Source organism: Rana temporaria, chromosome 2 (assembly GCF_905171775.1).
Source record: "Rana temporaria chromosome 2, aRanTem1.1, whole genome shotgun sequence".
Classification (NCBI taxonomy): domain Eukaryota; kingdom Metazoa; phylum Chordata; class Amphibia; order Anura; family Ranidae; genus Rana; species Rana temporaria.
Genome location: NC_053490.1, coordinates 36291976 through 36307315, shown reverse-complemented (window position 1 = coordinate 36307315; position 15340 = coordinate 36291976). Strand labels below are relative to the sequence as shown.

At 44.6% G+C, this 15340-nt stretch overlaps 1 protein-coding gene across 9 annotated transcripts in view; it reads left to right on the top strand.

The window, feature by feature from the left end:
* The window catches only part of SYTL2 (synaptotagmin like 2), a 164302-nt gene that overhangs the window by 63232 nt on the left and 85730 nt on the right, over positions 1 to 15340 (top strand). The window contains exon 1 of one of the 9 annotated variants that reach the window (XM_040340068.1): positions 10251 to 10265. The exons of the other annotated variants lie outside the window; for them this stretch is intronic. The gene's annotated coding sequence lies outside the window, so the exon portion shown is untranslated. Of the gene's footprint in view, positions 1 to 10250; positions 10266 to 15340 lie in introns of those variants that run through there. 9 annotated transcript variants of the gene reach the window in all.

The window sequence follows — 15340 nt, the reverse complement described above, 5'->3', positions numbered from 1 at the left end:
CACATATAGGTAGATTCACAAGGAGTTAGGCCGGCTTATCTACAGATAAGCCGACCTAACTCTGAATCTAAGCCGACCTATGTTTAAGTGTATTCTCTAACAGAGATACACTTAAACATATCTAAGATAGGACGGCTTGCGCCGTCATATGTTAGATTGCAATGTTTTGGCTTACCGCTAGGTGGCGCTTCCATTGCAGCCGGCGTAGATTATGTAAATGAGCATTTACGACGATTCCCGAACGATCGCGAGCACGCGGCAGTCGATTAACGTCGTTTCCGTACGCGATAGGCCGCCTAAAGTTATTCCACCTATGAGGTGGAATAACAATGTTAAGTATGGCTGCCGTTCCCACCGCGAGGTTAAATTTTTTAAGTCTTTTGCGCAAGTCGTCCGCGAATCGGGATTTACGTAGTTTACGTACGCGTCGAAATCAATAGGCCCGTACGGCCTACTTAGCCGCAATGCGCACTGGGAAATGTAGTCGCCCGGCGCATGCGCAGTGTCAAAAAACGTCAAACGTGAGGTCAAGCCTCATTTCGGTAAAACACGCCCCCCTCCAAGTCATTTGAATTAGGCGCGCTTGCGCCTGCTCGTTTTAGGCTACGCCGCCGAAAATTAGCAGGTAAGTGGTTTAAGAATCACTACTAGCCTAACTAATTTACGGCGGTGTAGTCTAAAAAGACTACGCTAGGCCGCCCTAAAGTTAGGCGCCTCTACGTGAATCTACCTAATTGTGTTGGAAAGCTGAAGAATTGTGTGTGTGTGTGTGTGTGTTGTGTGTTTTTTTGTTTAATACTGCTTTAAGGAACAGAGAGACACTTTAAAAAGATGATGCGTTCCATTTCTAAGCAGAATGAGTTAATGGATGAAGGTGGCTTGTTGTAGGGCAATATTTGCTGAGCTCATAACGCCACCCAATTATATACACATAATAATTCGTTCTGTTTCCTGAAAGCCCCTAATGACATCGATAATATCCTTCCTGTCATTTCCCCATTTACCTTCAGACTTTTAATGTTCAGTCTGTCCTTTATCTGCTAAAGGTCTCCTTGATTCCTGCTGCATAGACTGATCCTGATTGTACAGAATGTTTATCGATCGTCTAATGAACAATCTTGGCCCTTTTTAATAGTCCTTTGTATAGTGCTGGTCCAGATGGCTGGATGGATGATTGAGAGCAGTCCGGTGTCAAAGTAGTCTATAGACTAGCATTCTATCCCAACATTTAATTTTCCTGACATGTGCCTGCCGTACTTGTGTGAGAATGTATGCTGTTCCCATATACGCAGAGAATTTTATATATATATATATATATATATATATATATATATATATATATATATATATATATATATATATATATATATATATATATATATATATATATATATATATATATATATATATATATATATATACTCTTAGAAATTTTTATTTTTTTTGGTAACCAACCTGTCATACTTGCCTGCTCTAAATAGATATATGGTAGAGAACTGTGAATGTCAGCCGACCATAAAAACTCCAAGCAATATGTATAAAAACGTTCCTTTTTATTACATATCAAAGATGACTTCTAAAAGGCTAACGGCTTGAAAACGGTACATGGGCGATGTAATACTGATGGTTGCCAAAACCAGTGAATTGACTTAACACGTTTCGAAAATAGGGTTTTGAAGACTTCTTCAGGGATGCTTATATAGCAGGTACAAGGATATTCTACTATATAAGAATAGCAATGAGTTTCATATACAGTAAAACCTTGGTTTGCAAGCATAATTCGTTCCAGAAACCTATGCTTGTAATTCAAAGCATTTGTATATCAAAGCATTTTTTTTTTTTGCAGGGTATGAGAGGCACCTCTAAGGGTAGCAATAAGTTGCTAAATGTTGTACCCAGGGCCGATCCTAGGCAGGGTGCATTGCACCCAGGCGCCTGCAGAGGTGGGGCGCTGAAGTGCCAGAGTTTTCCCCTTCCTCCTGTCCAGCCTGACATTGCTCGGGGGAGGGGCCGCTCCTCTTCCTGACATGAGAGTTCTAGTTTTCAGTGGCTGCTGAGTGCTGATGTGCAGGAATGAATTCCTAACACTGGGAGTCTTGGATCCCGCACTGTCTCCACCAACTCCAGTTGGAATGCCTCCCACTCCCATCTCTATCTCAGGCTGCACAGAGAGAGAATCAAGGTGAGTCAGTGTTCAGTGTGCTGGGGGGTGGCATCCCCAGCATCCCTTTACACGTGCTCTGGGCTGCCCCTGCTCTAGATGTTTTATGGCATGATAGATTGCATAGGATACACAGCCCCTGCCCATTCCTTTGCCTAGTCCATCTACAGATGTGATGTATAATGAGATGTAAGGGGAGGAGTTAGTAAAATGACAATGCCCATGTGGGGGCGCCAGAAATATTTCTTCACCCAGGCGCCTGTGACCCTAGGATCGGCCCTGGTTGTACCTTCATTAAATTTAACCATATTGCTACACTTAGAGGCTCCTCTCTTCTCTTTCATACTCCGTTGTGACATGACGCTACTCTTATATCAAGACATCGCTTGTATATCATATAAGGCAAAATTTATTAAAACATTTTGCTTGTCTTGCAAAAAGCTCTCAAACCAAATTGCTCTCAAACCAAGGTTTTACTGTACAAATGGTGCAAGAGTAGCATTGTTACTGACCAGGTTGCGTTCAAATGCATCATACAAAAGGCAGCAGAAGGCAAACGTGGATGTTTTTGTATATGAAAGTCATTGCTATTAGTTTAGAATATCCTTGTACCTGCTATATGAGTCGAAACCCTATTTTCGAAACGCATCGGGTGTCTCAGTTAATTCACTGACATTGGTCAAGGTTTTGGCAATTGTTTTCAAGCTGTTCCATTTTTTTAAATGTAATAAGTACAGTTTCTATACATATTGATTGCTTTTTGAGTCTCTCTGGTGTGCTGTGCCGATCATGGCCCCTTTCAAGTAGAGGGTATTTCTGTCTACGTGCCTGCTCTGTGCAATAGCCCAGCTCCTCCTCTCAGGTGCCCCATTGGCGCTCCTCCTTGCCAAGTGCCCCATAGCAAGCGGCTTGCTATGGGGGCACTCGCACATGCTTGCTACTGAGCCGACTATGGGTCCGTTGGCACCCAGCAGGTGATTTGGATCCCCCACACTTGTTCCTCCCTGGCTGTGATTTGACAGCAGCAGGAGCCAATGGCTGCCTCTGTCCAGTGAGGAGGGAGCCTACGCTCTTGTGCACAGTGAGTGGGGGGGGGGGACCCTGACAAAGCAGTTTGGAGGGAATCTTCCTTGAGAGGCGGAGGGAACAATGAGGACAGTGTAAGTGCTACAGCAGTCAGGGACTTGCAAACAAGGTGAGAGACTTCCCCTATGTAGCGGGTCTCTGTTAACCTTGCCCAGGGAGATCTGAAGTCAGCCGGGTGGGCTGGCATTTTTCCTTCAGTCGGTAGAGCTGAGACCAGTGTCTACAAGGATCTTGGAGGTACTTCAGCATACAGCTTACAACATTTTTATGCTACTTTCTAAAGGGACTGGGAGTTCCTAGTAGGGTTGCACTGATGCTAGTATCGATATTGGTGCCGATACTAGCCATTTTCACAAGTATCGGTACTCGGAAAAATGCTCTGATACCGGAAGCGACATTGCTAGGGAGCGGACCACCTCCTCCTCCCCTCTGGACAGTGCCATCCCCACCTCCAACTCCCAGTGGTATCGCTAGGTGCAGGCCTGCCCGTTCTAACAGCCCACCAGCCTCGTCTCCTCGCTGCATACCTCCCTCCTCCAGCTCTGACTCCGGGCTCTCCCTAGCTGGATGCTGAGGCTTTATGTGTATCCTGTTGCACTGAGCAGCAGGGCTCTCTCCCTCCTCCGTGTGCTGTCCGGCCAGCTCCTCTCCCACGAGACAGACGATGTGGCCGGATCTATGGGGGTGCTCCCCAGATTTGTTGTGGGCTCTCCCACCATGGACATTGTTGGCCGCTGAGCTTCTCTTCTTCAATCCCTGCATTCGGGGCTGGGACAAGAGGCAGAGGACAGGAGAGGTGTCGGCGGCAGAGAGGAGGTGGTGCAGGCTCTCTCCCATCCTGTTAGTGCAGTGTTCCTTTATAGAGTACCCGTACCATGCCTGCAGTCGCTGGCTGTCTCCTGTACCACGCCAGTCTCTGGCTGTCACTTCTGCCTGTTGCCTCCTCCTTCCCTCTACCAGCTGTCACCTCTGCTCCCATGTCTCCCAATAACCCTTCTATTCCGCCCCCCCCCCCCCCCCCCAGTGATCACATCCCAACTCTCCCACCCCACAATCCCTTTTACCCCACTCTCAACTAGCTTGCCTTCACTTACTCTACTCCCACCCTGCCACCACCCAACTCCAACAATCCAGCGATGTCGGCACCCCAGCTGATGTTTTCATCAGCTCTCAGGTGCTGCCGTCGTGATTGCCCGTAAGGTAAACAGGAAGTGAAGCCTTGCAGGTTCTCCCGAAAGAGGGCACGTGTACCTGTCCAAGCCAGGTACCTGTTGCCCCCCCCCCCCTCTCCAAAAGGTTTCTGAGGGGGGAGGAAGCGGATAAGCAGAGCTTCCTCTTTTTAGGTGGCGCTCCGATATAACTAGAGTTTTTTTTTTTTTTTTTGTCTTTCTCAAATGTATTTGTCCCTTTAAAAAAAAAAAAAAAAAAAAAAAAAAATATATCCTGCCCCAAAGGGTAACAATGCTACTGTGCTAATATGGAAGAGTTCCCTCAGTGGGGCTTTTCCACAGCAAATTAGTAGTATTGGAAGAGGTACTTGATTAAAAAAGGGTTTCTTATTGAATTTCAACATGGCCGAAAACACATTTTAATGTTAAAATATGAGCTCTGGTTGTAGACTGTATCTACATTGGAAATTCTACAAAAATGCAAACAATGAATGGTACATACAGTAACATATGTTCTAAATGTCTGATGTACAAATTCCTGAAGCGTTTCCACCTGCGTGATCAAGGTCTTCCTCATAGGATTGGTTTGCTGTCAGAATACATGATTTGTTATCTAGATTTACTCGCATAGTTTTAAAAGAATTTTCTCCATATTAAACGAAAAGCGTTGCAATGCTACTGTGCGGTTTTTCACTTTAGAACACCCAGCGTTGTCACCCTGTAAAGGAAGTAGTCATACTGGCAGAAATGAATGAACAATTAATAAACTGTTAAAACTCATTCACCCCAGGACAGTCCATTGAGGTGTATTAACATGCGATGGAACATGTGCGTTTTAAACTTGCGTTAGAGCAGCCAATTGATTTGTATCGGCTGACTAATGCACCACAATGAACCAAATTTCTTTTTATGTAGTTACCATGTGTTATGAAAGGATTGGTAATGTCATTTGCACCTGAACTTTAGATCTGTGTGGGCGCTCATACAGTTGTCTGGCGCGCTATGCTTGCTTTGAGGTGTGGCAACATCTGTGTGCGCAGTAAAGGAACAGGCAGCCAAAGACGTTGGCTCCAGGCTGTGATTACTGTCATTTCATGGTGATTGTCTGACAAAGCAGTGCTGCAGAAACACCAAATGTACAATAAACATCTGTCGTCTTCATACCCCTTAGGCTACCCCTAATGAAGGATACCCCCTTATAGGAACCTGAGGAAGCAAGTGATTTTTGGATTGAAATAATGGAAATAATAAAAATTATAATAACAAAAATAATTATAAATTTAGATGGTAAAAAAAACAAATAATAAAAAATACGTTTTAATGTTGCTAAAAAAAAAAGTCAAATTGGTTAAAGCGCTACTCCACTTTTGTTGAGGGGGGATTGTACAAGGATTATAACTAACTTTGCAGATTTCTACCTTTTGCTATTCTGAAGAAATCAATGCGTTTCCCTGTGCCTCTGTTCTGAATGGGTCTAATGGGAGTGGTTTCATAATTAACTGTCAGGTGTGAAGCTGCAGGGCACTAATGAATAAATCTGCTGGGCCTGCATCCCTTTTAGACGGGTTCCTATTGAAAGTATCTTTCAAATTACATTTTTGTTGCAAGGGATGCCTGAAATCTGACTTGTATCTAAAGGCCCCGTACACACGGTCGGATTTTCTGACCGGGAAATCTGACCGGGAAATCTGACCGGGAAATCTGACCGTTTTTGGACAATTGGACAATTGTTGGATTTTCCACCTGCAAATTGTTGGATAGCATGCTTTAAAGTTTTCCAACAACGAATGTGTGTTGTCGGATTATCCGATCGTGTGTGTACAGAAGCAATGCCCACCATAACACATTAGCAGAAGTTGCCAAAACGGTGGCGCTAAAGAGCTGAAAAAACACGTAGGTTCGTGTTTTGTTGGCCGACAATTCTTTGCTGTGTGTATGCAAGATAAGTTCGTGGCCAACACCCTTCAGACAAAAGTCCTACGCTTTGATCGGGGAAAATCCAATCGTGTGTACCAGGCTTTAGGCAGACTTCTGGGAAAACTGAGCCAATCATACAAGCAGGAAATGTTTTTTTTTTGGTCAGTACACACTCTTCAATAAGGCTACCTGGAGTTTTCTGTACACAATGTATTCCCAGAAAGTTACATTGGTTGCAGATTAAAAAGAAAAGGTCATTTTTAATGTTGTTAAATTACAAAATGATTTGTGTTGCAATCATATGCGCTATATTTATTTTAATTAATTTTTTCCCCAAGAAAGGAGTTACCCTTTTAATTAACAATCTTTTTGCATGCCTGTAATTTTTATCCTGCACTACTCAAACAATCATACACTTGGCATACCAACAAGGTAAAACATCTATTACTTGCCACACTGTGTGTCTTCATTGAACGAACTGGTAAACTTTTGGGGTTGATTTACTAAAGGAGCAGGGTGGATAAAAAAATATATATACGGTATATGTAGCATTACCCCCGGAGGAGCTGCTGGATGTTTGGGCGGCACATTACCTCATGGCTTCTCCGAATTCCTACGGGTAAATGATGCGAATTGCATATAGTAGAAGTGAAGGAATGTCCACGACAGGTGCTCTTTGCTGTGCTCTTTATTACCCAGCCGGGTAAAAACAATAAACTTGTGGTGAGGAAAGTAAATCAGAAGAAGGTAGAATAGCAGATTCAGACGTTATAATGGGAAGCAGTCCTGCTCCCAAGCAGTGGCGGTTCGTCCATAAAGGGCGCTGGAGCGCCGCCCCCTCTGGCTCTCACCGCCACTGAGTCTAATAACATAGATTCATGCATTGCACGAATCTATGTTATTATCGCCGCTGCCGCTGTTCTATTCAGATGGTTGGCGCTCATGTCCGGCCATCTGAATAACGGCAGCAGGTTGGCTGTACGGAAGTGCCTATCAGAGCCAACGGCTCTGATAGGCTTTTCCGAGTACAGCCCTCGGGTCCCGGAAGCTTATACAAGGAACGCACTAGGGATGCGCTCCTTGGATAAGACTGACAGGTGTCTCAGCCAATCGGGTTGGCTGATTCTAGCTACCGGTAACCTGATTGGCTGAGACGCCTGTCAGTCATCAAGGGCGGTAGAAGACATTGAGGGACGTGGATGGCTGACTCCAGTAAAGGTAAGTGCCGGGGGGGGGGGGGGGGAGGGGCACTTTACTGGGCACAGCGGCGACAATTAATGGGCACAGCGGCGACAAAGGGCACAGCGGTGCGAATTGATGGCATGGCACAGTGGTGACAATTGATGGCACAGTGGCTGCATTTGATGGGCACAGTGAGGCTGCAATTTTTTTTCCGTTTGCGCCCCCCCAAAAATGTTGAGCACCAGCCGCCACTGCTCCCAAGCGTAACACTTCTCTGCGCCACTCCTGCTGGAATAGGTTTAGTGTACCCGGACAGGCCTCTCTCGCTGACCTGGCAGCCAAAGTATCACTCGGACAATGGTAGGACGAAGTCTCTGCCACAGACCCTCCTCGGTGAGCCTCAGAAAGGTACCTCTGCCACAGGGCCCTCTCTGGATTGAATTCTTGGAGATCTCCTCCTTAGATGAGTTACGCCTGGGTCTCCTTCAATTTGTCACCCAGGTACCGACTGACAGTTGATCAATCCCTCAGTGTCTGGCTACGTCGATCCCCGATGGTGTGTCCAGGCCCTTTTGGACCACCAGCCTCTCAATGGCGCTCCGCAGACTGACTCCCCACCGAACAGCAGTACAGCTTGGGATCCTCAATGGTGGGAACCTAGTCACTCACTGGGTCCCTGTCACTGTTCAGATGCTCCGGGCCAGCATGGCCCCGGAACCAGGAACACCGCGTAGCAGGCACGCCCCAGCCGGGTAGGCCATAATGCCGGGGCGCTGTGAATGTGGCCACCCTAAAGGTGGGTGCCACACTGGACGAAGAAGACCCAGAACCAATGGCGTCTGCCCCATAAATACCTCTCCCCAGCATGCACAGTGAGGTCAAACCCTCCTGATTGGCTGCTAGGAAAGAGCACCCAAATCTTGACTCCACTGCTGCCACCTACAGCACTGGGGCTGGAAGAACACCCCAGTACAACAGAATAAGCCCACAGCACAGCCAAGCTGAGACAGAGACCCTGTTTTTCACTTGACAATCTAGATCAGAGTCCAACAATACTCTGATCTACCCTTAAATTTGACTAGCACCGGTACTATAAAGTACACATGCGATTATTTTTATATATATATATATTCAGCATAAAATGGAGCAAATAGTCAAATTTTTGGTAAACTCATTCAATTCAAGTTCTGCAAGCTGAGATAACATGCACTGCATTGATGCATTCACACAATTTCACAGTAACCATGAGATAAATCTAAGTTCAGGAATATTCCTTTTATCCCATTGTTTTGCAAATCGATGTACACTACAAACTGTATGATTGTTTAAAGAGCAATGCATCTGTACCAGGCTCCAAGTGTGAAACCTAAGCGGTTTATGAACCTTGTGATCTTTCTGCGCATAGCTTGAAGTGCTTTATTCCTTCCTTGAGGAGCAAAATGGTAGCAGGCTGTAAAGAAAACCTTCATTTTGTTTGCAAATATTAAAGATTCCAACGACCAGAAAGGAGTCCTTGCATTTAAAGAGCATCTGCCATTTTTAGATTAATCATGGCAGCGCCTGTTGGCGGCCTTCCACTAACCTGCTGCCGCCACATCCCTCACCTTGTTGTTGTGGCACTGCCGCATCACCAGACGTTCCATTAAAGTGAATGGGACTGTCGGTGAATCAACAGCGGGTCAGAGGAGGAACTGCTGCGGGACAGAGATGACAGTTGCTCTTTAAAAAAAAAAATCTTATCTGGACCCGATCGTACAAGAACAAGCCCTGTCTCGGGTCCTGATGGGACAGATTGCAAGCAGCAGGAGCCATTGGCTTCCGCTGCTGTCACTCAAATCCAGTGACACAGGAACCAGGGGACGGGGAAGAGTCCTGCTGTCTGTGTCAATGGACGCACCAGCAGGACTCGGGAGTGCGCGCGCACGAGTGCCCCCCCCCCCATAAAGTCTCTCGGTTGGGGCACTCGAAGAGGAGCCAGGAGCGCTGCTGGCGAAACCTAGAAAAAGAGCATTGGGGCCTCTGTGCAAAACCTTTGTATGACAAGTATGACACGTTTGTTATTTTAAGCAGAGTTCCACCCAAAATTGGAACTTGTTTTCCTTTAGATGTTTAAATGTGCTTTTTTTTTTTTTTTTTTTTTTTTTTTTACATCTGTAAAAAAAAAAATATATATATATATATATATATATATATATATATATATATATATATATATATATATATATATATATATATATATATATATATATATATATATATATATATATATATATATATATATTCTCATAAAAAAAAAAAAAAAATAATAATTTTGTTTTATTTCTGACATAACCAAACCCTGGTCATGTGTGTACATGCCTGCATCCTTGGGCTAATCCCTCCGGCAAGTATTGTCCAGGTAGCCCGATATTAGATTGTGAGTTTCCCAACGGGGGTCTCGTCTGTTTGATGGAAAGGCACGTTCTTCTCTCCTATAATCAGTTAATTCTCACCACTGATTAAACCTGCCAGCACATTCCTTAATACATCATGTGAGCTAAGAAGTCACTTGACATGCAGATTGCCTTGGCTGATCCGCTACAATCTCTTTATATCCGGTATTTGCCTTTGTGCTTATACACTCCAGTGTGCTCCATGTTACAGGTTCAGCTTTGTCATTCCCCATGATCTAACATTCTACTCATTAGGAAAGCTCACTGACCCATGCTCTTCACCAGACCTTTTAGGAGGAAAACTATTTCTTCTGAGTGGTATGTATAAATTGTGTGTTTAGTTGTCTGGGCTATGGAGTGACTTCCTATTTAAAGGGCCAGTTGACTTAAAAGCTGAAATTTTCTAATTTTGGTAGATGCTGAGATCTGAAATGACCCAACGGGTTCCTGTATCTCTTGGGGACTCTGCTTTTGAGATTTGTGCGCTTGCAAGTTTACACCCCTTTTTGTGGCTATAATGGGTCGTTACAGAGGTGTTGCTAGGGGGGTGCGGTTACGCACCGGGTGACACCCGCTAGAGGGGTGACACCATCCCGTGTTTTTTTTTTTTTTGCTGACATGCCCAGCCTGCCCTGTGCAATCCCAGCCTTCCCTGTACCACCCCAGCCTGCCCTGTGCCACCCTAACTTGCCCTGTGCCACCCTAACTTGCCCTGTGCCACCCTAACTTGCCCTGTGCCACCCTAACTTGCCCTGTGCCACCCTAACTTGCCCTGTGCCACCCTAACTTGCCCTGTGCCACCCTAACTTGCCCTGTGCCACCCTAACTTGCCCTGTGCCACCTTAACCTGTCCTATACCACCCCACTACACCAACCTGCCACTATACCACTCTATACTACCCTAACCTGCCACTATACTATCATTTACAGGGGCTGGTTTGGGGTGCGCCCCATGCCCGTGCGCTGCCTGCTTGGTGCTGGGCAGCCTAGACAGAGGGGGGGGGGGGGGTGACGCCATGTTTTACTGCACCGGGTGACACCAACCCTAGTGACGGCACTGGGTCGTTATTACCATTCCAAGTAGGGCAACTCAACTAATGAGAAGCACCACCGCTATGAAGATGGATTCAATAATTCCACCTTGAAGAGGCAATAAAAGGGGGATATGATCGGTGTATAAATACTTGCTTGTACTATATAAACCTAAAAAAAATCTTTTGTGAAAAGTCGTACACTTTAGGGTCAAAACAAAAAGAAAGGGAGCACTCTGGAGTGTCTTGAAGAGGTTTAACCTCTGCAAACAGGCTTCTTTACTGTAATGCTGTAAAAATGTGGAACACACTTATACAGAAACATAGAATGAGGCAGCAGAAAGACCAAGTATTCAATAGATACTAGATAGAAAAATAGATTTTTTTTTATTTTTGTCTAGTGTGTGTGTGTGTGTGTGTGTGTGTTTGTTTTTTTTTTGTTTTTTTTTTTGCAAGAATGTTTACATTTACTTAGCGTTGGTTAATGCTGGCCATACACTATACGAAAAATCCTCCGCATTTCGGTCGTTTAGACCAATCATTCGTTTTTCGGCCAGTTAATGGGAACCAAATTGACAATCGTTGGGACGTTTTTAAGGCCGAAAAAAACAAGAACAAGTTCGGAAATGTCCTAACAAACGATAAATTTAAAAGGTTAATGTGTTTCCTCTCTGAACTGTTTGCACTAGGTATATGTTTAAAGAAAAGAAAAAAAATGGGTTGATTTATGTCCACTAAACCAGTGGTCATCAACCCAGTCCTGCAGGGCCCACAGTCTAGAATACTGCAATCACTGAGGAGCAAATGATATCGGCTGTGATGTATTTCAGTTATCTTGCAAACCTGGCCTGTTAGTGGGCCCTGCAGGACAAGGTTGATGACCACTGCACTAAACGATTTATCATTTTGTACTTGCGGCCTAATGTTTGTTTTTTCGAAAATGTGTTCAGCCGATTTTCCATATAGTGTATGGTCACCATAACTCTATACCTCTGTTAGCCAGTTCAAAGCATTAAAGCAGAGGTCCACCCACCACTGTAATAATAATAATAATAATCAGGCACTTGCCTGTCCTGGAGTCAGCGATGTTGGCACCGCGTGCGTGCCACTTCCATTGCGAGTAAGGGAACCCGGCAGTGAAGCCTTACGGGTCACGCCGGGAACCCTACTGCACATGTGAGAGGCTCCGCTCCTCTCTCCTACTGGACTGGCGGCCAGGAGAGGGAGGAAGCCCGGGCGGTGGGGTATTCTGTCCCCCCTCCCCCCCCAAAAGGTGCCAAATGTGTCACCGGAGGGAAGGAGTACAATGAGTGGCAGTTCACTTTTGGGTGGAACTCTGCTTTAATTACTCTTTTTGGTAAATCCTATATTTTCCTCCTGCTAATTTTGAGGTAACTTCCCTGTTTTCTTGGCTTCGTATTGAAAATGCTGCCTCCCCTGAACTATCCCCCCCCCCCCCCCCCTTGTGTATACAAAGGTTTTAGTTGTGTCCCTCTTATTGGGTTTCTGCAGTCTCTCCTGATGCTTTATCCCTCAGGCATGTCACCAATTTTTTCTTTTTTTTTTTGCGTGTGTGTGTGTGTGTTTTGGGTTTCTTTTTCCCCCCTATTTTCTTGTTTTGTGACAGCAGATAGACTTCAATGATATCAGAATACACATCCGCGCTGCTGGCTATATCCTGTGGCACTGATTGAGTGTGAGAAAACCTGACAGGGTGGTTGTACATGGCTTGAAATTTGGCTGGTCCCTGTTGTACTGGCTGAATTTTGATCCATGCATGGCTGGCTTAAGTGGGGTCTCTAGAACCATATTCCAAAAGAGGTCCAACCACAGTTCTACATTAAGGAATCAGGATGTCTTTCCTCCTGCTGGTGTTGCCTCTAGTGCTATATACAAATATATATTATGAATTGGGACTTTCTTCCTCCTGCTGGTGATCCCTCATGTTATAACTAAAGATCTATATAGTGGAATGGGGACCTCCTTCCTCCTGCCAGTGATGACTAAAGATCCTATGTAGGTGAATCGGGACCTCATTTCTCATGTTGGTAAAAATTCTAGTGATGCACCGCAGAATTCTATTAACTTTTCGCACTGCTGTGTCCTGCAGTTTGCTCATTTTGCAGTCCTCTTAAATAAGCACCCCCAAATCTGTTTTATCTGTAGTCCAACACTGTACCCCCAATATTGTACTATATATCCTGTTTCACTAACCACTCAAAATGTTGGCACCCCCCCCCCCCTTCCAGCGACAGTAATCACCAGGGCAAATGAAGAGGGTTAACCTCCCATTGGAGAAGCTAACAGCAAAAGTCAAAAAATAAGGGCCAAGGTCTGGAGATTCATTAGAGTGCCATGCAAAATGTATGGCACCTCAATACATTGCACTTAACTTGGTACGCTACCACATGTTACAACAAAGCAGTGGTGTGAAATGAGCTCTGTGAGGCCATGGACTGCGGCCCACCAAGATAAAATACAGATGAAACTCAAATTAGAATATCGTGCAAAAGTTCAATTATTTCACTAATGCAACTTAAAAGGTGAAACTAATATATGAGACTGATTACATGCAAAGCAAGAAAGTTCAAGCTGTGATTTGTCATAATTGTGGTGATTATGGCTTACAGCTCGTGAAAACCTCAAATACACAATCCCAGAAAATTGGAATATTGTGAAAAGGTGCAATATTGTAGGCTCAAAGTGTCTCAATCTAATCAGCTAATTAAGCCATAACGCCTGCAAAGGGTTCCTGAGCCTTTAAATGGGTTCTCAGTCTGGTTCAGTAGGAATCACAATCATGGGAAAGATTGCTGATCTGACAGTTGTGTAGAAAACCATGATTGACACCCTATAAGGAGGGAAAGCCTCAAAAGGTAATTGCAAAAGAAGTTGGATGTTCCCAAAGTGCTGTATCAAAGCACATTAATGGAAAGTTATGTGGAAGGGAAAAGTGTGGAAGAAAAAGGTGCACAAGCAGCAGGGATGAGCGCAGCCTGGAGAGGATTGTCATTAAAAGGCCATTCAAAAGTGTTTGGACTCTCACAAGGAGTGGACTGAGGCTGGAGTCAGTGCATCAAGAGCCACCACACACAGACGGCTCCTGGACATGGGCTTCAAATGTCGTATTCCTCTTGTCAAGCCTCCTGAACAACAAACAACGTCAGAAGCATCTTACCTGGGCTAAAGAAATACACCTGGTCTGGTGCTCAGTGGTCCAAAGTCCTCTTTTCTGATGAGAGCAAAGGTGCATCTCATTTGGCAACCAAGGACCCAGAGTCAACGCAGCCCTCTCGTCTACCAGGAGATTTTGGAGCACTTCATGCTTCCTTCCGCAGACTAGCTCTATGGGGATGCTGGCTTCATTTTCCACCAGGACTTGGCACCTGCCCACACTGCCAAAAGCACTAAAACCTGGTTCAATGACCGTGGGATTACTGTGCTTTATTGGCCAGCAAACTCTCCTGCCCTGAACCCCATAGAGAATCTATGGGGCATTGCCAAGAGAAAGATGAGACATGAGACCGAGCAATACAGAAGAGCTGAAGGCCGCTATTGAAGCATCCAGGTCTTCCGTAACACCTTTGCAGGGCCACAGGCTGATCGCTTCCATACCACTCTACATTGAGGCAGTAATTGCTGCAAAAGGGACCCAAACCAAGTACTGAGTACATATGCATGCTTCTACTTTTCAGAGGTCCGATAATATTCTATGTACAATCCTTGTTTTATTGATTGCATGTAATATTCTAATTTTCTGAGATTGTGGATTTGGGGTTTTCATGAGCTGTAAGCCATAATCACAATTATGACAAATAACTGTTTAAACTGTCTTGCTTTGCATGTAATGAGTCTATATTTATATATTAGTTTCACCTTTTTAAGTTGCATTAGTTAAATTGAACTTTTGCATGATATTTATAATTTTTCGAGTTTCACCCTTTAAGAAACGGGCAAAACAAGCTAAGCCAAGAAGCTGCTTGTGCTGTTGCTCTGCATAACTGTTATCCAAGGATCCTATTTCCCTAAAGGAAGGTCTATGCAAATGGACACAAGTTTTTTTTTTTTGTTTTTTTTTGTTTTGCCTTCGGCATTGCTCAGGCTGGGCAACCTTTCGTAGCAGTATTGCTTTGGGTTTGTCTAGGAAATAAAATTGCAGAACGTGTCTCTCTATTCAGAGTGAACTTGTTCTGGCATGCTGGGATTGAAGCTTGAATCATGTGCAAACAAACTTTTTGCAAGCTAGATTCTCCTTTTTTATAAGAAAAAAAAAATAGAAAAAAATATTTGTTTTCACCAAGAAGATTATGCTGCCAATGCACCTCAGCGCAAAGGTAACCACACTGACCCTTTTTGTTACTG